Source organism: Marmota monax, unplaced genomic scaffold (genome assembly GCF_021218885.2).
Source record: "Marmota monax isolate L192 unplaced genomic scaffold, Marmota_monax_Labrador192_F-V1.1 WCK01_AAM20220418_F8-fsc00011, whole genome shotgun sequence".
NCBI classification, from domain to species: Eukaryota; Metazoa; Chordata; class Mammalia; order Rodentia; family Sciuridae; genus Marmota; species Marmota monax.
The window spans coordinates 12,405,491-12,430,365 of NW_026693082.1; the positions used below are offsets into that span (position 1 = coordinate 12,405,491).

The following is a 24,875-nucleotide window of genomic DNA, read 5'->3' on the forward strand; positions in this document are numbered from 1 at the left end:
AGCTAATAATTCTAATGATAATACCCAAAGGAAACTTCCTTTAATATGATTCCTTAGACACTTTTGATGTTGTGCTGGAATCCTAAAGACCTAGTTCACTTGTATCACCTTGTCACTTCTGTATCTCTCCCTGCTCATGTTGATAATTACTTTATTATTAGGTTGAGTCATGTAAGGTCAAATGTTTTGTAGGCAAAACAAATCAAGTATAGGCACTTTCATGTCATCCAAATTATTCTTTACTTTATAATATTACTAGTTAATTAATATTCATAAAATTTTAATTGATGCTGTATTCTCATCTTATCTTTCACTTCCCAATTTTAATGAACTGTAAATTTACTTTTATATTTTCAAGTTTGTAATATTTCCAGTATGTTTGGTCACCAAAAGTTGGCTTTCCTCTTTTTCTCTAAAGTTTTATTTTAGAGTTGAAGATCATTGAAATTCACTGCACTCAATCACCAGATAAATATTGTTTACTGCAGAGTCAACCGTGATCTGTAAATCTATTTCCTTCTCTATAAATGCAGTGACATTGTTAGTGGGATTATTTTGACATTTCAAATAACTAATTCATTTTGAATATTGAATTCAAGACAGTCTCACCTAATTTACCAAAAAAAGAAAAAAGAAAAAATTTTATATCAGTGGTTTGAGATGATGCATTATAAATATTTTTGAGATGCTACAGAATAATGTAAAAAATGGCTAAAACTATGCTTAATTGTGTATAATGATAGATAGTTTATAGAGGATCAAAATAGGCAACTATGCATTGAATCAAAAATATGCAAGAAAACATGTTTTTTTAATGCTAAACCTGCATGTCACTAGGACTAAGAATAGCCCAGGAGGAGCCGTTAGTGAAAAGATGATACTCATCTATAGAATGCTGTGACCAGAAGCAAATGATAAGGCAAAAACTGGTTTTCTTCACTGCAATTTGGAAAATCCCTTGTTTTCTCTGTGCCTTATTTCTTTCTTCCTTTTAAAAATAAAGGCAATATAAGAGAAAATTTGATAAGTTGGATATCATAAAAATTAAAACTTCTTCCTAAATGACCTTGTTGGGAGGATGAAATGACAAGCTACACACTGGCAAAGAATATTTGTCAATCATATATCTGGTGAATAACTAGAATGGAAACTACATAGAGAATTCTCAAACATCTCAAACAACAAATATCTTTCTGTTGTTCACAGAATAAAATCTGTGAACAACAGAAAGATATGTAACTAAAGAAGGAATACAGATGGCAAATAAGCATATGAAAAGATGCTTAACATCATTAGCCATTGGAAAAATGCAAATTAATACCACAGTGAAATATGACAACCAGAAGAATGGCTAAAAGAAAAAGCAATTGTGACATTAAACATTGGTAAGGAGATGGAAAAACTGTGTCATCCATATACTGCTGGTGGGAATGTAAAATGGTACAGCTGTTCTGGAAAATTATTAATCAGTTTGTTAAAAAACTGAATATGATTCAGTATTTATACTCCAGACACGCATACCTAATAAAGATTATATTCACTCACACAAAAGTGTGTACACAAATGGTTATAACAACTTTACTAATAACAGGAAAACCCTGTAAACAAACCAGATGTCCTTCAATGGGTGAATGGTTAAACAGAGTACAGTTCATGAAACCCATCAATATAAAGAAATGAACTATTGATACACATAACATAATGCACTTGGATGCATTTCAAGGATACTATGCTTAGTGAGAGAAACCAACTTTGAGAAGTTACATATCATATGGTTTCACTTATTTGACATTCTTGAAATGAAAAAAATATATAAAGATGGAAAACAGATTAGTGGTTTCTAAGGGATAAGGATGGTGGTCAACCAAAATATAAATTGGGAAGCAGAACTTGGAAATAATCATGATTGAAATACATCTGATAAGAGAAAGAGAAGTATTTGGTGATTCTTCTTGTCTTAGTCTGTTTGGGATGCTGTAACAAAATACCAGAAACTAAAAAGAGACCCTGGGTTCAATCCCCATTACCATAAAAAAATACACAACATAAATTTCTTTCTCATAGTTTTGGGGACTGAGAGGTTCTTCAAGCTTCGATCAAGGTACCAGCAAATTTTGTGCCTGGTGAGGGTCAGCTTCAGAGTTCTTAGATGGTACCATCTTGCTATTCACTCACATATGGATGAAGGGCAAGGCTATACTCTAGGGCCTCTTTTATAAGGAATTAATCTCATTAATGAGTCTCCTCTCTTATAACCTAATGAATTCACAATGGCTCCACTTTCTAATACTATGACATGGGTGTTAGAACTTCAGTATTTGGAGAGGTGGTCAAGAAACTTTCAAATAATGACAGTTCTTGAAACTAGATATTGATAAGGAAGGAATAAAGATACTATTTTCCTTGTTATTAAAAAACCAGCTTGAAATCCAGTCCCTCCAAAGTTAACATTTCAGTAAGTATTATAAAGCCTTAAAATATTTGAAAATGTGTTATATCTGCAAAAACCAATGAAGAGGCAGCTTAGTCCTCCATATTGGACGTGCCTCAGATTTCAAACTTACAATATAATGGTTAAAATTTTACTTTGGAATTTGCCAGGATTGGGTTTAAAGCAGACCTGTATCACATATCCGTTATGTGATCTGAGGAATAATCATACTAGACCTTTAGTTTCCTCATCTGCAAAGTAAGGATGATGATAGGTGTCATAAATCTAATAATATAATGCAAAAAACCATTCACCATAGGAATTATCATAGACTAATCATTCATTCTGGTTATTTTGCCAATATTTTCAGGACAAAATTAGAAAACCTAGTTGAGGCCACTATCAGAACTACTTAAATATCCCATACTCTTAGCAGTTGTAGTCCCAGAATCATTAAAAACCAGCTAGCTACTTAGCATGATAATCATGTATTTGGGGAACTGCAATGTAACGTTAAGCTCCAATACAATATCACAAAATAAGAGAGTAGAAGGTTTGCAAAGAAAATGTTATATTATGTATGTATCTCTTCACAAAGTACTCAAGAAAATTGAACACAGTAGGGTTAAAGTCTGCACTACTTAACAACTTAAAGAGGATCTTAGTCCTTAGAGTTTGCAATTATGTAGTTACAGAATTATGTCTTAAATTGACATTTGTTTTAAAAAAAGTCACTGTAAGAATTGCCTAATATGTCTGAGACCCTGGGTTCAATCCCCAATACCATAAAAAAGCATAAAAATGTTTATGCTATATGCTTTTTTTTGACCACCAAAAAGCTTTAATATAAACATGTAAAACTCTTTATATAAAAACTGTAAGCAAAACACTATCCATTGAGTATAATGACAGATACAGCACAGATGGGAAAGAAGAGAATAGGATTACATGAAGAGGAAAAACATGCAGATTCTTGATTATTCCTTTGTCAATAACCATTCTTGATGCCTGAAACAGTGTATGATCTTAGTAGAGAGAAAATCAAGGCAGACGGAGATGAACAGGCCCAGAGGTCTGCATTAAGAATGTAGCCACATCAATATTTATAGCAGTACAATTCACAATAGCTAACTTGTGGAACCAACCTAGATGCCCCTCAGTAGACGAATGGATACAGAAACTGTGGTATATATACACAATGGAATATTACTCAGCATTAAAAGAGAATAAAATCATGGCATTTACAGGTAAATGGATGGAGCTGAAGAATAATACGCTAAGTAGAGTTGGAGAATATTATGCTAAGTAAAGTTAAGCCAATCCCAAAAAAACAAAGGCCAAATGTTTTCTCTGATATATGGATGCTGATCCATAATTGGGATGAGGAGGGAACATAGGAGGAATGGAGGAACTTTAGATAGAGAAAAGGGGAGGGAGGGAAAAGGAAGATGTATAGGGGTAGGAAAGATGGTGGAATGAGATAGACATCATTACCCTAAGTACATGTATGAAGACAAGAATGTTGTGACTCTACATTGTGAACAACCAGAGACATGAAAAATAGCACTCTATATGTGTACTATGAACTGAAATACATTATAATGTCATATATAATAAATTAGAATAAATAAATTTTAAATTTAAAATTAAAAAAAAGAAGACCAGAGTATGCGCCTGGTAGGCCCTCCAACATTACATGCACACACATACACACACACACAGACTCACACCCTCCTACCACCTAGGCAAAGATAGGTCTAGTTAGGAGTTGATTAAAAGGTTACTGAAGTCATTATCCAATGAACAGTTAACCCTTCCAGCAGACCAGAAGGTACTCTTGCACATTAATTCAAATGATAAAAAGGTGAAATAATGATTTCTGTAAGGTATGTGGGGAAAATAGAAGATCCTCAAGTCAAAAGTGAAGAACTAAAATAACTTCCCTTTTAAAAATATGTGTAGAGTAAAAATGAGATGATCCTTTTGGACTGGGGTTGAGAGATCCTCAACATGTGTTGGTTCCTTAAGACCTATCTTGGGTACAGATGACATCCTTTCTCTAGATTGATCTCCAAGACTTTTGACTATCTCCCTTCAGATGTGACAGGAGACTGGCTGAGGTCCCACCAGAGTCCATGGCAGGACCTGATTTTCCATAGTCAGACGAAATCTGAGACTATCCTGGGAAGGAGGGTGGGTATGCAGCCTTGGAGGCCCAGACCTTTGATTGGACAATAGCTGCAAGGTGAAGTAATATCCTGGATCACTATGGCTTCCAGTTTGTCCATATTGCTCCAACTGATGTAAAAGCGTGGCACATCTGGTTCATTACAACATTGAATACTACAAGCAGAAAAACAAAAACAAAATTGGGAATAAGGTCTTGGTAAACACCACAACTTGCACAAATCCCAGGGCTGGAAGCCAAGGTGTGGCACTGGAAAAGATACATGATTTTTGCTTATGTTATCCTCAAGCTCAGAGATGGTACGCTTGTTGTTGATTATGCAACAGACTTTTCTTCCCATGGTGGTACATATAATGTTAAGGACCACAGTAACAATCATGATCCCAGATTTTGGACTGAGGACAGGTAAAAAAAGAATATGAATCTTTCTCTGGAACATAATCAGCCAACCCTGAGTCTAAAATTGGATCTCATTCTTCACTGTATCCTGAGAAAACTTAAATGATCCTTCACTCAGATCATCTACCAGAGCCTTATCACACTTAAAGCTGATGTTAAACTCAAAGCCTTATGGGAAAAATGTAGATAGCCCCAGCTTGTTCAGCTCTGGCAACCTAACTCTAACTTCATCAGGGTGGAGCTGAATCCATGCAGTCTTGGGATGCAATCATGGTGAGGTCTATATTAGCAGATAGTATCCCATTCACCCACTCCTGTATCCGTTTGCCAAACATTAAATGACAGTATATATTGAAAACAAACTGAAGACAATCGACATATCTCAGGGTAAACACAGCCTGATTTGGATCAGATGGAAACACACAGCACTTACATTATTTTTATAGTTTATACCTGGAATATTCCCCAAAGGCTCAGGTGTTAAAGCTTGGTCCACCAGCTGGAGTTCCTCTGGGAGGTGGTGGAAACTTCAGAAGGTGGGCCTAGTTGAAGAAATTCGGTCACATGGAATAGGACTTTGAAGGGTGTATTGTGTCCCTGGCCCCTTCCTCTCTCTGTTTCTTGGCCAACATAAGGTTAGCAGCTGTGCTCCATCACATCTCCCCCACAATGATGCTGTACCTTACCACATGCCCAGAAACAATGGAGCCAAGTGACCACAGACCAAAATCATAAACCAAAATAGATCTTTACTACCTTAAGATGTTTTCATCAAGTATTTTGTCACAGCAGTAAAAAGCTGTCACAGAAAATAAATTGGTTCCAGAAGTAGAGAAATTATGGCTATACTTGACCATGGGGATCAAGAAGACTTGGAAAATGATTTACAGGGAAAAATTAGAAAGATTTGAAGATTTTGCATGAGAGAAGCCCTAGAATGTTGTAAGCAGAATTTAATGATTTCAGTGTGCATTCAGCAGATCAGAATGCTGATAGGAATACAGACTGTGCTCGTAAGTTTTCAGATGAAAAAGAAAACTCTATTAAAACTTGAGGTAGAGGTTATTCCAGTAACATTCTGGCAAAGAACTTATCTACATTTTGTCCATGCTGTGAGAGTTGTGTAAGGGTACATTTAAATTTGATGGACTAATTAATCTGGTGGAGGAAATTTCAAGGCATGACAACAATCAGACAGTGACATAGGAATTGCTGGCTGCTTTTAGTCAGATTTACAGTGAGAATCAGGAGGAAAAAAAAAACAGAGTGGAAATGCTTTTTAAAACATGTATTTTTATGGGTTAAATTTTGCTTCATTTAAAATGCTTCTTTATAAATATCACATGACATAGTAATTCCCTCCAAATGCAAAATATTTCATAATATACCCAAATAACATGGGTATGACTGTAAGATAAGTGTAGCATTACCATGGGTGAATACTGTAGAGAGGCAAAACTTCTGTTCTTAAGAGTTTCTGGAGAGTTGTTTCAGTTTTGTTTATTTGTTTTGCTTTGTTTTTTGGTTAGTTGGTTTTGGCTTAATTGAGTGAAAAGAGGACTCAAAGTCCTTTACTGTGAGATTATGTTGACAGTTTTTATTGTTGCAATTATGTAAAATAAATTGCTTTCCAAACAAACAAACAAACAAACAAACAAACTTGTACTTTGATCAGAAAAGAAGCCTGTGTAAAGTTGGGCCCATAGAAAATGTGGTTACTGAAAGGACTGGGCCCATTAAAAATAAGCCAAGTACTCTGCATTGTGACAATAGGAAAGGTGACTTCAGGGTACCTCAGAAATTGATCAGAACTTAGCCATCATCACAGGCCCAAGGGAGTAAAATTGTACATTCATTTGAAAAACTTTGTTTTGAGAAGAGAGTACCAGGCCCTCTGCTCACACAGGGGAATTATGACACAGGAATCAGTTCTGTGTTCAGTCATGCAGACTCTCAGAAATTGCTGCAGACTTGGTTCAAGGAGGACCAGATTAGCTTGGGCTAATCACGGACTGTGGCTTCATCCACACAATACTGGATTTGCAGGTATGCAGAATGCAGGAGTTATAGAATCAGGAAGGCTTCCTGATTGAAAAGCCTGGAAGGCCAGGCAGAATGCTATAGGGTTGGAATCACTGAGGGCTGTCCCTAAAAGTAATGCATGAGGCTTTGCTGTGAAACTTCAGCTGCAGTGAAGACCGCAGGCAGTTACAAAATTCAGGAACATGGAACAACCACCAAGGAAAACTTCAGGCAGTGAGCAGAGCCATTTAAAGAGAGCAAGATCATAAGGACAGGGCTGTTCAAGCACTTTGGTTCATCCTACCACCACAGGACCTGGATGCCAAGTCATGAGTTGCAGGATTTAATATTTGTCTTGCTAGGTGTGGTCTTACTTTCATGGGATTCTTCTTTGTATTCTCTTATTTCTCCATTCAGCAGTAGAATGTTTACCCTATGTCTTTGTATCTTGGAAGTATGCAACTTGATTTTTTTTTTTTAATTTTACAGGGTCTTATAGCCTTAAGTATCTCGGAGGAGACTTCAGACTTGGAATTTTGAACAATTCTGAAACTGTTGAAATTATGGGGATTCTCAGAGATGGACTGCACACATTTTTATTTTTCATTGTGAGATGCATATGAACATTTTTTGTGTAGTGTTATATTTTGGATCCGGAATTCCCACAAAACACTATGTGCTAAAGGATTGGTTCCCAGGTAGGGTTGTATTGGGAGGTGGGGAAAATTTTAGGAGGTGGGGCCTACTTTGAGACATTAGGTCTCTGGGGGTATAACTTTGAAGGGTTTATTTTGCCCCAGCTCCTTTCTCTCTCCCTCTGCTTCCAGTCAACATGAAATAAGCAGTTCTGCTCTGCTATGCATTCTCCACCACGGGCCCAGAAACAAGATAGCCAAGTGACTATGGACTAAAACCTCTAAAACCAGGAGCCAAAATGTATCTTTCCTCCTTTAAGATGTTCTCTTCAGGTATTTTGCCATGGCAACAAAAATCTGAGTAGCATGATTAATCATATGCTGCCATGATGCTATTGGTAAAATCAGAGCATATGTGTCATAAGCAGGTTTGGATGGTAACCCAAACTATAATGTGATCCAGCTCTATTGTAGTATTGTGTCCTACTGCAGAGACTCCTTATGCAATACATTCTATCAAGCCTGAGGCAATATTTGTAATACCAGTTATAACTGCACCACAGAGTAGTGAACTACAGAACTTCCCCATCTTTTTGTAATGAATTTCATATGGGAGAAATGAAGAGTACTTAGAAAATCATAGGTCTAACAAATATCTCTTCAATGATAAAGAGGTCAATTTGCTACTGCCTTACTTTTGCCTCTACATTTGTTCTGTTAATGGAGAGTGTATTTGTTTGTCAATAGGAAAGAGCCATTAATTGGGACTTACAAGTGATTTGTGCCAGATCAACACAGTTGCATTTAGAATTTTATTTTTTTCAAATGGTTGTTTAGTTTCTAATGACTAATGCTTGACACTTTTTCAAGAACAATGTCACTTCGGTGGCAATAATAACTTTACAGGTAAATGATTCCCAAACTCTTGCTATTGCTATATTTGTTGTCTGTGGGTATAAGAATGTATCTATATCTAACCACTTGAATATAATTTCTTTCTTTTAAAATTTTTGATTGGATGTTTCTACATTACAGTTAAAATACAAGAGAAGTGCTAATACTTCTGACTATGATAGAATGACATGCAGTAGACTAACATTCCTTCTGAATATAGTTAGAAAAGGTGGGTAAATTTATTTATTTATTTATTTTTGCATTACAATTCTTAATACACCTTTATACCAGAATTTATCATATCTCTGATTGTATATAAGGTATGTTGACACCAAATTCACATCTTTATATATGTATTTTGTATAATGATGAGAGTCTCCTAAAAAAATAAAGAATGTTCAAGAAATAAAAATAAAATAAAATAGTAGACTCTAAAAAAAAAAGAAAGAAGATGTGGGTAAATAGAAACAAAAAATCAAAGATAAATAAACATGTCTAGAGAAGAGTTGTGGAATTAACTTGAACTTGAGGAGTCAATATTCCATATACACAGAAATGAAATAACCTTGAACAAGCCATAATTTCCCTCATGGTTTTTGTCAAGGTAAACCCAGAGTTACCTACCATGTCACTGTCAAAAGCAAGACAGAGGGAAATGAGTGCCACACTGAGCAGATCTTCACTTAAAGCTTAAGATTTGTTAAAATCAAGGAAATAAGTACATCACTTATCAGAAAATTACTAAAAAATAGATCAGAGTATTTAGCAGTCTCACAATAAAACAAAAGAGACAAACTTCAATATTCTAGAATATTGCGATAGTTTGGATCTAAAGCCCAATGAGTTCAAGGTGTGATCCACAGCCTATGGTGCTACTGGGAGGTAATGGAGCCTTTAAGAAGTGGGGTCTAGAGGGAGGGCTTCACATCCCTGGGTGGGGATTATAGGACCATTGTCTCTTCCTTTCTCTTTCATTTCCCAGCCATAAGGTAAGCAGTTTCACTCTGCATGTGTTTCCAGGTCATTGCTAATATGCCTAAAGCACCAGAGCCAATTGATTATAGTCCAAAAGTGTTAAAAAATGTGATCCAAAATAAAACTTTCACTTTATATATACTTTTTCAGGTATTTGCTATACTAACCAAAAGGTACTAACACAGACTTTCAGGAAACAAGTGGCTTTATTAAGCAGAAAAAAGTTTCAGGCTCCTTGAGTCCTAGAATGTAGAAAAAGGGTACAGCCAAGTGTACATAGAGCTTTGTAAAATCTGAAACTTGGGCTATGATCATCTCCATTGGATTAAGATGATTTACTGTCACCCTATCTGCCTCCCAGATGAAAAAGTATATTTCCTTTTGGGAGGATAACAAAGTTGCTATTAATTTTTATACATGGGTTTTTTTCTTTTATCTGTAACTTAAAAAGAAAGAAGCACTCTAAGAAAAAAATTAAGGAAAATAAACCAGCACATAATCCGTGTTGAACTGACTTCAAAGAAAATGTGATGATTCAAGAATATCAAAATATTAGAAGATAAAATGGAAAATCTTACAATGGATCTAAAATGTAAGAAAATAAATCAAATGGAAAGACTATAAGTGAAAAATACCAAACTGAAATAAACTCAAAAAATTAGTTTAATAGAATATTGGACAGAGTTTAAAAAGGATTCATAAATGGAAAGATAGGGCTATAAAATATTTAGATTTCATTGCAGAGATCAATAATGGATACAAAATATATTAAAAGAATAAAAAAGGATATCAACATAAGACATGAGTCTAAAGATCTAGGTATGGATAACTGGAGCTTTTATGGGATAAGAAAGGAATGTACAAAACTGTATCTAAAGATATGATATCCCAGAATTTTCTAAAACTGATGGATTCTATCAGGCCATGTAAGGATACCATCTAGGTACATTACTGTACAACTGCTAAATGTAAAAGACTAACAGAAAACATAAAAAAAAACTATAACTAAAGAGCACATTATCTTCAAAGAGCCAGATATTACACATCCACTGACTACTCAACAGAAACAATGGAAGTTAAAAGTCAATTGAATGGCATACTGAAAGTTTAGAAAGAAAATGAACTTCCACTCTTGAATACTCTAACCAATTTCAGTGATTTTAAAAATGTGTTTAGAAAAATCAAGCAAAAACTGAGAAAACTGATTACCAATATACACTGAAAAGTATAGTAAGGAGAAATTTTAACCACTCAAAAAGGCCTACTGGTACTAGAAAGAAGAGAGAGCTTCTCAAAAGAGCATATGTGGTATCTATAATTATTAAAAAAAAAAAGGTAAAAACTAAGGTAGAGGAAAAGAAACATATCAATAATTGTTTTTTTTTAATTAAATCTATCAGGTACTCTTCCCCCTACAAAATGCATATGTATCATGATATACAAATTTTATTGTTATAAAAGATAAATACACAATCCCTTCAATTTATCTTATGTTACCCTAGGATAGGAAATAAAGAAAAACTAACTCATCAAGAATACAGATAAGTATGTCTTGATAGATCTTATATTTATGTTTCAAATAAGTCATAAACACTCAAAATGTTAAGTTTTAGGAAAATAAACTGAAATTACTGATTATATAAATTAAAGTTAAAATCTTAAACTGTTTTTAAAATAAACAATTAATTATATGGCTTATGTATTTTTTTTATTTAGACAAGATACTTAAAAATATTCACATGGTGAATATTTTTATTATTTTTCCTTAGGATTATAACAAACACTCATTTTGATGTGAAACACAAAAAATAGCCCCTAAATTCTAGCACTAACCATGTAATGTTTTTCCCTTCCTAATTGAGCAAGGAGGATAATAGATCATTTTTCCTAACCACAAGAGACAAAGTACCCTTCTCTATATACCAAGGTACAATGCAACAATCTGAAATATCCTTCCTTAAAATTCTTTGTTTAAGCCCCTCTTCATAGGGAGTTTTCTTAAACACATGAGGAGGAAATGTCTATCTCTAATCCAACAGAAACCAATAGAAACTAATAAAGTAATCTCATCAGAAGTCAAGGATTTGTAATTATATTTCACCATGAAAACATGATCTTACCACAATTTTCTAAAAGTTCATAAAGGTGAATGTTCATCATACCCACCATATATGGAATTAGTCTGCTGTGGTTGAGGCAGAAGGGAATGTGGGTTTACTTGTGGTGACTCCATTGTCATAAGCCTCCAGTCAATGAGGGAGCATTGTGGTCCCAAGACTAATTATAGAATTGAAATCTCCCATCTGTAGGTAGAGGAGTGAAGGAATGCAAGCACTAGATATTATTGAATGCAAATGAACTAAAGGGCAAATGGAACCCCCTGAGCAGCCATTGTCTCTGATTTACTTATGTGTCTGTTTAATTATAATTAAAATTATCAAAATAAAATTTGGCACTCCTGGGAACATTTCTAAAATACACTGAATTCCAATGCATTTTATAAGTACTTAGAAAGTTTCATTAAACACTGCCAACATTTGACACGTAATCCTTTTATATATTAAAGATGGGAAGATCTTATTTTGACTCTTAAGACTAGTAACATTATAAGAAAGTAGCTTGTCTTTCAAAAAACTTTCTTTAAATAAAATGAAATAAATCATGTCTTTTTCAAATACATCTAGGTTATTCACAGATGGTTCATTTCAAACACTCAATTTGTTTACTTTTTTCTCATTTGGGTTGTATATTTGTAAATATTCACATTTTTAAAAAATCAGGATTACAGATAAAATAGATCTATATTTTGTGTTACCAGTAATTACTGCAATTGATTAAGCTACAAAGAGGCACTTTTCAAAACTGTAATTGCATACAATAATTCAATTTTAGCAATGTAAAAACTAGTGGGAAAGTACTTAAATATTTTATTAACTTACGCTTTAAGTTCTGGTTTTATTTATTCATTGCCAAGTACGACAGAATGCAAAGCAATTCTTATTCTTCAAGTTGAAACTGTTGATATTTTTACACGACACGAAAATATTTATCATAAGTACCATTATAATGAAACGGTTTTCTTCATTAAAGCTTCATTTATTCATGAAAGGGCAAAATCATTTGCTGGTTCACTTTGTTCCAAGAACGTGCTGGAGTGCTAAATGAAAATGTGCAGTTCAGCTCTCCAACTAGCTAGCACACTACAAATCAAAATGTTAAGCTGTGAGGTTAAAATGAACCAGATAAGCAAATAAGTCTTTCCCCTCTGCCAACATTTTCATTTTACACAGCACATACACAGGAACACATCATTAAATGTTCTTTCTCCTTAATTTTAGAGGCTGTCAGAGGTTTAGAGGTTGGTACTATGATTATTTCCCATGAGGACTCTCAGAAAGTAAAAAATTCCCGCAAAGAGTGAGTTGTCTTAGGAGTGTACGTCCCAACTAAGGTTTTAAAAAAAGATTAATGTAGCTAGACTAAGTAGTCCCTTTCTTGTTTCCAAGATTTCAGACTATGAAAAAGATGGCGTATGGAGTATGTCTACATTTACAGTAAACTTTCAGCCTTACACACAGGAGTTCACAGGAAAATCCAGAGGACTTGAGAACTCCCAGAAGACTCTGAAATGGATTTCAGCCTTCCAAGAATCTCTGGAGTCAAGGTTTTTACCTTCTCCAGCAAAGGGGCAGCATTGTGGAAAGCCAGGTTATTACATTCCTAACATTAAAACTGGTTCCTCTCTGCGCCTTATTTCATTGTTTTCAAAAGGGTTGAGGCAACATGTGAATATAATGCTACAGATTCTTCCAGACTTTGAACAACTTACCTCCTAAAATACATAGCCACTGAATGGTAGTTTAGTGCTACCTATGTATAAAGGGAAAGCACAAGTTTAATAGTGTCAACAATGCTATTTAAATTTAACACGGATTTACAGTTAGAAAACTTAAGTCCTGTTCTTAAAAAAAAATGGTGATTTGTGGCAAAGAGGGTGCATCTGTATTTCTTTCAACATAATCTGTTTTTCATTTGTGGGTTGTTTTAAATCTCATATATGCACTCTACTAATTTTAATATAATTTGTGTTATTTAATAAACTCTTCATTTTCACAATAAAATAAAAGAAGAAAATAAAATTGCAAAATATTTGTAGGATAATCTAGGACACTGGAATATGCTAAGAGGTTAATAACCATCCTTTGCTTGCAATATTTTAAGAAATGGAAGATCTATTCCTCTCTGTATCCTTAGCATCTAGCAGAGTAATTTTCAGGTATTAAAGTCCTCAGAGAAGTATGTGTGCGTATGTACACACACATACACAATCTATCTAGAAAGTCATGTAGCAAGATGTGTGAGACCTGCTTAGAAATATGCTTTTGAATTGATGAACTTCCAAGTCATTCATTACATGTCCAACCATTCTGTAGGAACTGATAAATTGGCAAATATATGTGTTGTATATTAAACTCAGGAATAGTGTTTCACTCTTTTTAACCTTCTATTTAGTATTATTATATTATATACATATAAAAAATACATACATAAACATATGTGTATGTGTGTATATATGTATCTACACACAAACTACATATATATATACACATATATATGTATATATACACAATATATATATATATATATATATATATATATATATATATATACACACACACACATATGGCTCCAGATAAAATATAAAATGACCCAAACATGCAAATTGCAGCTAATAGAAATAAAATCCATTTAAAGTGTGTCCTTCACTTTACCATAGCATGAAAAATACCTTAAAGATATCTTTATATGAAATGCTGCTCATAAAGATGACTACATGTAAAAAATGATGTGTTAGCTGTTCTTCATTTAATGTACATTGTGCCTATGCTTTCATCCCTATATATTATTTTCAGGGATTAATATTAGTGTGTGACCAGTTATTTGAAGGACAAGTATGTTAAAATAAAGGGATTCAGCCCAGCAGCTGAGAACAAACCAATTCAATCATCCCTCCATTCACTTATTCTACTCACTCATTCAATGAGCATATATTGGGCGGTAGTTATTCTAATTCTGTGAAAATGAAAATTACAATGCAGTGTGCTATGAATTATCATTCTGGTAGGCACAAGATACTAGCTCACATGTGTTATTTTCACCACCATCATAAATGTAGCAGAGCACCAGAACACTTTTCATAAACCTCACCACCCATGATATATATAATAAAAAGAGAATAAATAAATAAATAAATCCATGCCACCTACAATAGGACATCATGTTCTTTCCAGCCTGTGACATAAACTTAATTTTCTAAATATAATCACTCCAAAGAAGTCTATGGCTTTCTTTAGTTCAATACACATTCCTCTCGAATACTTATAACTGTCCTCTTCCAATTCTAACAGCTCGTTTTAAAGTATAATGCAACAAAAATCTTCCCCTAAGAATTCTGCCATAGCACCATTTAAGTAACAAGCACATTAATAACTGGTTATCTAAATCCTATGACAATGAGCATTGTAGGGTTACTAGCGGACTGGAAGTTGTGCTTATTAAATAATTGTGGGAAAATTAGTTTATAGCATAGCATAAGATATAATATGGTACTCATTATACCACACAATAGCAACTTTATTATTATAACCAGCTTCATTACATAAATAAATATGCTAAAAATCAGCCAAGTGTGGTATTATGAATCTATGAAATAACTTAGTTATACTTAATTACAGAAGCATAATATTTATGGGAATCTAATTTGGTTACAAACTCACACATTTTTTTAACATCTTCATGGCTTCTTACAGGTGTTTACTGTCTAGCTCTGAAGACAGACCTTAACCCACCTTCGAGGCAGAATATAACAAGGGCTTTGCTTGTATTTATACTTGAGACATCTGGAGGAAACTTTCAAAGAGAAGTAATATTGGCTTTCAGTTCTAACTAGGCCTTAGTGCATGGAGAATACTGTGACAGGAAGCATAAAGGTGGAAGTTATTCTGGACAGAGAGTTTTTACCAAGCAAAGCAATAAAAATGGAGCCGTTACCCATGTGTCTGTCATTCATCTAGTCATTCAATTATTCATTCACTGATATTCAATAAATGTCTACTGAATGGATGCCATTTTGTAACAGCATTACATACATTTAAAGACATTCATTATTCCTTCAATTCAATGCCAGTAGACTTTAGACATAATCACATCAGTCTCAAATGAATGCTTAAAAAATACCATGACAAATTAATTAAAATTTGTCACTTCCTGATCGATATCTCCTGGGATATATGAATAAGAATGCATCTCATTAAATACCAAGGGCATTAAATTAACTTGGCAATTAAACTTTAAATACAATTAAGACAAAAATGTGTGTCTAGAAATTTTATATAACATTGATAAGATGTGTTAGAAACCTAATAGTTCTTGACACGATTTTTTAATAAACCATTTTATTTATAGTCTACAGATGTCCTAAAAGCTTGAAAAGAAATTTTTATTCAGAAGCTATAATCTTATTATCATTTAAAGAAAAATTTGTAACCTTAAATTTTATTCATGAAAATAAATCCTTTTTCCCCTTTTTAAATAGTATTACATATATATTCAAGAATAAGAATGGAAATAAGGACCTGGGGATGGAGCTCAGTAGTAATAGTAGTAATAGTAGACCATGTGCACAAAACATTGGATTTAATCCCCAGCACCAGGCAGGGGTGTGTTTTGACTTTTTAAAAAGAAAGAAATAATTTTGAGAACAACCTGCTTGAAATCATCAGTTTACCTTCTGCTGTACTTCAAAGCTGATGAAACTTTAGTTAACTAAAGATTCTTGTTTCATATTCTATCCCCATGAATGGAATGGTTATGTCCCAATGTAACAGCATTTGAAAAATAAAAGCAACAAATAGTCATAAGAATAAAATCAATTTATGAATTTTGTAAAAAGATAATTAACTTTATTTCAGAAATCATAAGAATTAAGTAAAAAAGAATGCAGGCTTTAGAATCAAGGAGACATAGATTCAAATCCCCGATTTATCACAAAGCAGCTTTGTGAATTTGGCAAATTTCGTCTTTCTTGGGTTGTTATAATAATACTTCAGTTTCAAAGTAGATGTGAGGATAACAAGTGTCTAACATAATGTCTGGCATACATTTTGTACCCAAAAATATTGGCTCCCTCCCCTCTTTTCCCTTTCTTTTTTTACATAGTTGTTCCTGTTTCCTATCTTAAGTAAATTCCAACTCTTGATGTTATGGGTTCAAAGAAGTTACTTAGGTGACTTCTTCAACATATTTCAAAACTATAATAACAAACCACAGATAGACTTTAATTGGCATGTATCATTCATTTCTTTGCATTTGCCATTTTTCAAAAAAGAATGCAGCATGCTAGATAAATCTATTCAGGGCATATTTTTAAATTAATGTTTGAATTAACAGTTCTAATTTTAGTGTAAAACTGTGCCCATGTGTCATCTGTTGTTTCTCAAGAAGTCATGAGTCTGTGACATGCACTATTTCAAAAATGGGAGACAAAACATAACTAACACTAATGGGGATCATCGAAAGTTTAATTATTATAGAAGATCAACTACTCCAACTATTATCTTTAATTCTTGACCTACTTAAACTGAACTTTCAGAAACATCGAGATTCTTTAAAAATTTAAATACAGCACTGCCTTTTGCCAAATAGTTCATAGAACAAGGAAGTTTAAATTAGTATGTTTTCAAGGAATGTGTCTCTAATTTTTAGTGTTTCAAATAAATGGCTTCTTTTCCTAAATATATTTTTATATCATGAATTTATTTTTCCAGTTGTACTAATGTTCTCAGAGATCAGGTCTATATTTGTGCTGATTGAAAAAACATCTCTGGTCAAAATATCCTCAAATCTCTTAAAATATTGAGATCTCAATATGTCTGGGCGGTTTAGAAATAGAAGACATACAGAAATAAAGCTGGTTGTAAAGCAATCAAAAGCCCAGTTAAAGTTGGGTTACATTGAACAAGTTGTAACTCTTATTGAGGAGGAGGGCACAAACTAGGTGAAAAAGCAAGGTTTCAATTTTGAGCTGTTGCCTCAATCTCATGTTTAATGAGAACCAAAAGCTCACAAATACTCTTAATACTCTTTGGCAAGAGTATTAAGTCATTGCTACCAGTTTCAATTTTAGCTCAGACGTTACAACTTAGGAAGTCAAAATGTACATTAGAATCTGAGTTCATATAATATTTGGCAGTGGTATTTTGGAAAAAGGAAATGTAATCGTTTATTATGCTTTCCTTTCATCCAGCTTGTTTCAAAAATAAAACAATCACACTTTCATATGGAAATGTTCAGCCCATAGGTTATGGTCCTAGATACTATTTAGTATTTCTCATATATCTACCTTTATTTACAAAAGTCTTTAAGCAGTATTACTTCTAATATTTACTACTGAACAAATGTGTCTTTGTTTTTGCTCCAACAAAATGTTAATTAGTAACGTAAGATTGTTTTAATTTTTATTTGCCAAACATGTTAATTAACTGAACTGACATAAATTATTTTGGAAATTAAATATGCAGGTATAAAAATATAGTAGAATACTTCCAAAAATATGTTTTCTTTTACATATAATGGAAAATCAGTTTGTCTTAAAGTGAATTGTTGTTCTTTAACAGATATTGAATCATGCTTTTTAATAGGATACATTGATAGCATTTAACTAGATGATCAGATATTTTTATGACTTTAGTATCGTAAAATAATAATAATAATAATGATCATGCATTGTCTTATCTGCAGTTCAGGGACAGCAATTGTTTTCAAGGCTAATAATGCCAAATATTGAGATTTTTAACACCTACCAGTTCATGAATATATTGATAGACATAGCCATTCAAATATTGAAAGACAGGCTATGTAACTTCCAAATTCATTTTAGGTTGAAATGATGTAATAGTTTATCAAACATAAGTGCATTTTTAAAAAAAATTTAATTGGCTTCAGTTTCCTGAATGAGGATGTTGGACCAGATAACTTTTTAGTTCTTTAGATGGCTGTAGCTCTCCATGGGGCATGAGAATGTTCGATACATACGTACTAAGCCAGACCTTTAAGTTTCCTCTAATATAGAAAGTATCAGAAGCATAATCTCTCCTATTTCCTATTCATGTAAAGTATGAATTGATTAAGATTATGTTCTATAGAAAGTTATTTGGTCTCTTACTACTTTAATAACTCAAATGACCATAAAATTCATATAGAACTTAAACTTTGTCATACATAGTCTTCTTTGTGTGTTTTGATCTTGATCTTCTGGAAATAAGTACAACAACAAAATAAATAAATAAATAATAGATAGAAAAAATTAGAAAAATTTAAAGCTTTTAATTTTGGAAATCTACTTCATCTCATATCTTGGAGAATGACTATAAGCAAGTAATTTGAAAATGTTCTCATTTTTTAAGATCATTTTTCAGAAACACTGTCAATGTTTGACAGCTTTTACCAGGCATGTTTCTTGTGTCTGTCTAGCTTAGGTACTTTATGCTTTGGTGAATGCTCATGTTCTTTAAATTACTTCCGAAGAGGAAGAACTTTCCTAAATTTGCAGTTGCAAATCTTTTGTCATGATTTATCCAACAATATATTTCTTCACTCAGTGAATAGTAAACAGCTCTTAAGTATCAATCTCATCAATCTGTTAGTGTTTCCTCTTGTGTCTTTCTTGGTATAAATCTGTGCTTTATTCCACAACCTCCAGCACAGCGGAGTACTTGAGTTCAGATCAAAGCTCTATGGAAAGGCAGCCTAACTTCAGCACTGCACTCTTATTCGTAAACAATGCAAGTGATTTCTTAATTTTCACCCATACGAGCCTGCATTAATCCAAGAAATTTTCAAAAACACTTTAATAAAACTTGCACCGATAGACTGATCTGCATGAATGGCTGTATTAATCCATATAATTTAAAAAATGTTTTGTTAACAATGTCATATTGAATTCTGATTCCAATTCTGAATTTCTGATATGATTATCCCTGTCTTATTACATTTTTTCTTTTATATAAGGGCGTGATGTTTCCTGGTCTACTGTCCAGGTGAACAGAAGTAGGCATTACAAATATAACTTTAAATGGCAAACCATAACAGTGATGAAGATTTCAATGGTTTAACATATCCACCCACTCCTACTCTCATTGTCTAACTCAGTTTTACTTGCTAAAAACCCTCCAGTGCTCCCCCTCTCCTTTTCTTGTTCCTGATAGAATTTGTGAAATGCTTTGTGTTGTGGTTACTGAGATAGGAAAACCAGAAATTATATAATTATATGAGCCCTGGGGGGTTCTTTCTTCTTCTTCCTCCTCCTTTTTTTTTAGTTTTACAAGCCTGTTCTAAATTTCTTTTTAATAAAACAACTAAAGCTTGCTTCTATCTCCTCCCACTCCTTTGGCTTGGTGCTTACTCTTTAAGTAACTTGCTGCATTTTATAGCAGTGGAATTTAACTGGGAAGGGCCTCCCTAGGAAACCATGTGAACAGGGATACACCACAGTGGATACACCATAGTGAATACAGACAGACAAGATCAGAGCTGCCTCTTCCCAGCTCTTCCACACTCTCCAAGTCTTTCCAATGTCCTCTTGTCTCTAGTCACAAAAGGCAGCTGAGTTCACAGCTGGAACAACAAGTTGTGCCCCAATCCAAGCATTAACCCAAGTAGCAAACAGGGTCATTGGTTTAATTGGAGCCTCGGTTGCCAGGAGAACTAGGAATCACTAGACTGGGTCCAGCAACACAGATAAAAGTGCTTCTGTTTCTTGACAGAGCATGAAAATGACGCAGAGTGTAATCGATCGAAAGGATATTGATCACTTTCTTCTTTCCTTCCCCCAGTCTGGTGCCAGAGAGCCAAGGGCTCACTTTATATGTGCCTAGGGGCCATCACAATCTCCATTTTCCCCAAATGCATAAAAGGCTAAAAACAACCACATTCCCCAGCACCGCGGCGTGGCTGCAGCTCCTTTGTTTACCATATAAGTCACACCGGGGGTTCACTCCTTGCCCTCTCCCCTACTTTAAAGCCCATTGCGGTGAGAGACTGAGAAGCACCCCAAACTCTCACTAAGCCCGGATCAACCACAGAAAGCGTCACAAATCTTTTCCCGAGCCTTGAAAAGAAACCAACCAGGCTGAGCCTTTTGAACTCATAACCCCCTGGGATGTCCTCCTCCCAGGAGGGAGCCCGTTTGTTTCCCAGGCAGCTGAGAAACTTAACCGAGATCCCCAAAAGAAGGCGAGGTGTAGCTCCAGTCAAATGGAGCGCAGAGGCAAGACCCTCTTTTACCTGCAAAGTTGCAATCTGGAGGCTGAAGTGATAGATCCTGTAGCGGGCGGCACGGGTTCTGCGGCCGGTGAGAGCACGCCCGGTAAATTGCGATGGGATTTCCTTAGTCGCTGCCGAGTTTTGGAGCATTCCAAGGAAAACGCACGAAGCTGGAGCCCACGCAGCTGGCACCGAACTGGGCGGAGTGAGGATGCTCAGAGAGCAAAACCAGGGGAGGCGGGGGAGGGGCGGACCAGGAGGGGGAGATGTGCGCCAAGGGAGCAGAACCTCGCTCACCCCTGCCCCACCGATTCCTCCAGATAAAGTTAGAGTTCCCAGGCTGACAGCGGATGAGCTCACAGTCGGGACCCCGCCCTCGGTTCCCCGCGGCTGCCTGTCTCCGGGTGCGCGCCGACTGTACTCTGAAGGGACAGCCCGGGAAGATGAGCGTCCCACGCACGGCTTGCGTGGAGGTGTAGGGAAGCAGCACGCGGACAGTGGCCAACACTTAACCCCCAGCTCTGCTCCCCCTGAAAATCCTCCACCTCCCAGGGCCAACCGCTTGAGGTCAGCCAGTGGGCAGTGTGGCTCAACACAAACCAGCCGTCATCCTGCCAAGTCGGTGGCGATAACCTACCCCGAGGTCCGGGATGCAAGCCAGACACACCTCCAGGCTTCAGGCCGAGCTCTGAGGGGAGGTAGGACTTTGGTTGAAATCCCTGCTCCCACCCTAGTAAACAAACACCCATGCGGCCGGTTGCCCGACAAGAAAAAAGTAACCCCCCTCAACTCGCAAAGCTTCTCCCACTCCCGCTGCTGCGGGCTTCTGGCACCCCTTCTCCAGTCCTCAAGGTGTCAGACTTTCCCTGCAAGAGCAGGGATGTGGCTTGCCACTAGTGTCAACAATCAAGACAGTCGCAATGAATAAATGATGAGCCACAGTGTTCTACCCACCCCCGACCAGCTCGGTCTTTTCAACAGGCATAGGAAATCAGCAAGTTCCCAAATATTAAAATCCAAGACGTGGACCAGCTTAGGAGCGCAGGGTTTGGTGTCTGCAGGAGGTGTGCGCGAGTCAGCGAGTGTGTGTGTGTGTGTGTGTGTGTGTGTGTTAGTTACTGGAATCATCGCGCTGATATAGAGGTAAAGGTTACTTCTCTACTTCGTCAATCTCTTTGGTGTTCCCACAGGATCAGGTCAAGCGCGGAAAGGAAAAATATATAGGATGCGAAAGTTGGCAATAACTTACTTGTAACTGTGATACAGGATTCCCTGTTTGTCTCTCACCACGGAGGCTTCCTGGTCACAACCCCATGGCCCAGAAAAAGACTTGAGTCAATTTGTAAAATGGTAGCATCCAGGCTGTATTTTGGTGTATAGAGATTACCGTCCTCGCGACTGACTCTTCATTTATCCTATTTCCTTTCTTTTTCGAAAGCCTGGGGGTGAACTGCTGTTGTCCATGACATCCCAGCAGATGCCTGCTCCAATTTCTACCTTGTGCAACAGATTAGTGGCAACTCTCTTTCTGGTTCCTGCCACTCACTGTTACACCTGAGAAGCAGTGCTGTGGGAACTACAAGAAGGATCAGTTTCTTCCCATGGAATATTTCCCAAGGAATATAAACCCGCAAGCCAGCACCCACAGGCAAAGTCCAAAGCTCCGAAGCTCAAAATCAAAGACTTTCCTCTTTGTTTATGTCCCCCTCCCCTTCTAGTTCAAATGAGTACTTTTAGAGTATTACATAAGTAAAGAGGATATAACTAGAGATCACCCACTGGAGTGACATGCATGGTGCTTTTTTTCCCTATTAAATCACTTTTCATATTTTCTATCTTTTCTATCTGTTTTTCTCATGGGTTTATCCTGAGATTGCCTTGACCCCTATTCTCCACTTTCAGGAGCAAGACCTGTGGGGCATCCATCAAAAATCCCAAGGTATATACAGTGAGGCAAACCTGTCGGTTTCTATAATGCCTCTCCAGAGAGAGCAAAAGGATTTTTTCCTTCTCTGAATCTCTTTTTAATCTTTACCACCACACACACACACACAAATACATTAACATCTTAAAATAGCCCTTTACTTTTCCTGGCTTTAAAGGATGACTTTTATAAAATGTGCAAAACATATCTATCTGTAGACATGGTAATGAACTTTATAATAAATTCAAGTCCACTTTCTAACAAGGGAAGAGAGACACTATGTGTGGGAATTAATTTTATGCAATGTATTTTGTATTTCTTTGCGAGACAACCTGGTTTCTTGATGATTAGTGTCTTAGAAACAAAAAGTGAAGCTAACATTGATTGATGTAATGTTTCATCTGAAACTAAATTCTACATATCGTGTTTGAGTGGGCATCATTAAAAAATAAACCTCAGTGGATAGAATCCTACATACTATGATGAGTATAGGTCTTTATAATACATGCAAAGAAAGTGGATCGATCACAACACATACACACTGTTCGTAGAAGTGCTGAACTTTACTTTGCAACCTTAGCATCTGTACCAAGTGTCCCTCCTGTCTTTCTTAGAATTTGTTTCTATAGTAAATACCATGTCTATCGTGATGTCAGTAAGATATATTTTATCAATTTCCCCTAATTTGTTATTTTACCCATAAAAACAGTGCCCATGAATCTACAAAAAATACAAAATAGAAAAGAACATTGAGGAGAGCTTTAGACATATCAGCTACTAAACAGGCTGTATTTTGTGGGAAGAGGAATTTCTGTTGATCACTGACCTCCCTTTCAACAGCTTCATGTGATTATTGATTGCCGATCTCATGTCACACAGAAAATGATAAGCTATTACAAGAAAAATTATTTGAAGTCTATCAAAAGAACCCAGTGAACTACATATTCTACAGTCATTAGCAATCCAAAGAGAATTCGTTTAGTTTTAACAATTTAAGAATAGAGTTGTCATCATTTCACAAACCTGCAAAGCACTTAATATGCAATTCATTGAAATCAAAGAAATTTACTATAAAGTGTTATATGCTTATCTGGAATTCAGTTTTCTTTTAACCTTGATTTTAAAAATAAACTAGGATATACTCTCATTTAGAAATTAGCAAGAGACAAATATTGTACTAAAGAATGATAGCAATAAAACAATTCTCTGTAATGTCTTTTCATAGCTAAAATATTGTGGGAATCAGGATCATATTATTTTAGGAATTCAACTTTCAATTTACTTCTAAAAATTATGATTCCATTGATGAGCTGGTATGTAACATGTATGAAGTATTTTTCTTCTAAAAAGTGGGAGAAAGAGGCAAATTCACAGAGAAATGTATTTGGGAAAATTGATTCTGCATGTATACCAGTATCAACTTTTTAGGCAGTGGTAATGTATCTGAGTACAATGCCTTCATCAAGTATAAGATAATGGTCTTTGTTGATCTTATGCAAAATTAGAATATGCGTGGATATTTTCCCTGAAGACTGTGTGACCTGTTTTCTACATCTGTGACCAAGATTCTTTTTTTATTCTGAACAGGGTCCCACCCAAGGCTCCTCACTAAGGCTTACCTTAGCCCTTGCTTACCTCAGCCTAAGCTTACCTTTCATTTTAGAGGGTGGCTCCTTCTCCAGAGCTTGGCATCCCCTGCAGTACCATCAGTTGTAACAAGGCCCTGAACCAGTCTGTCTGCTTGGACGGTGTTATAAACACAGCTTTCTACCTGTTTTTTTTTTAATAAATCATATTTTCTAAGTTACCAATTTTTCACTAATAATGATATTTTTATTCATCACTATAATTTTTTGTGAAATATTTTTCAAGTTTTGAAAAGGAAGACCATTTTTATACTTTCATTCTCTATTAGAAGACGCTGTTTAAAGCCATTGCACATACATTTTTGTCTGTACATCCATTTGTATTCTCATAATATGTTCCTACAATTAGAGTCATACATTAAGAAGGGGGGATATCTTAAAGCTCATGACATATGAGGGAGCTTGTTCTATGAAACTGTCATCAACAGGAGGCATATTT

The 24,875-nt window shown here is 35.3% G+C and overlaps 1 protein-coding gene across 7 annotated transcripts in view; it reads right to left on the minus strand.

Annotated features, from left to right (window-relative positions):
* Nucleotides 1–21,617, minus strand: part of Trpc4 (transient receptor potential cation channel subfamily C member 4) — a 201,760-nt gene extending 180,143 nt beyond the window's left edge. For 2 of the 7 annotated variants that reach the window (XM_046454333.2, XM_046454332.2), the window contains exon 1: nucleotides 20,888–21,477. The gene's annotated coding sequence lies outside the window, so the exon portion shown is untranslated. Of the gene's footprint in view, nucleotides 1–20,887; nucleotides 21,478–21,503 lie in introns of those variants that run through there. The other 5 variants (XM_046454335.2, XM_046454330.2, XM_046454334.2 and 2 more) reach the window with 3 other exon arrangements.
* Nucleotides 21,618–24,875: the final 3,258 nt, after the last annotated feature.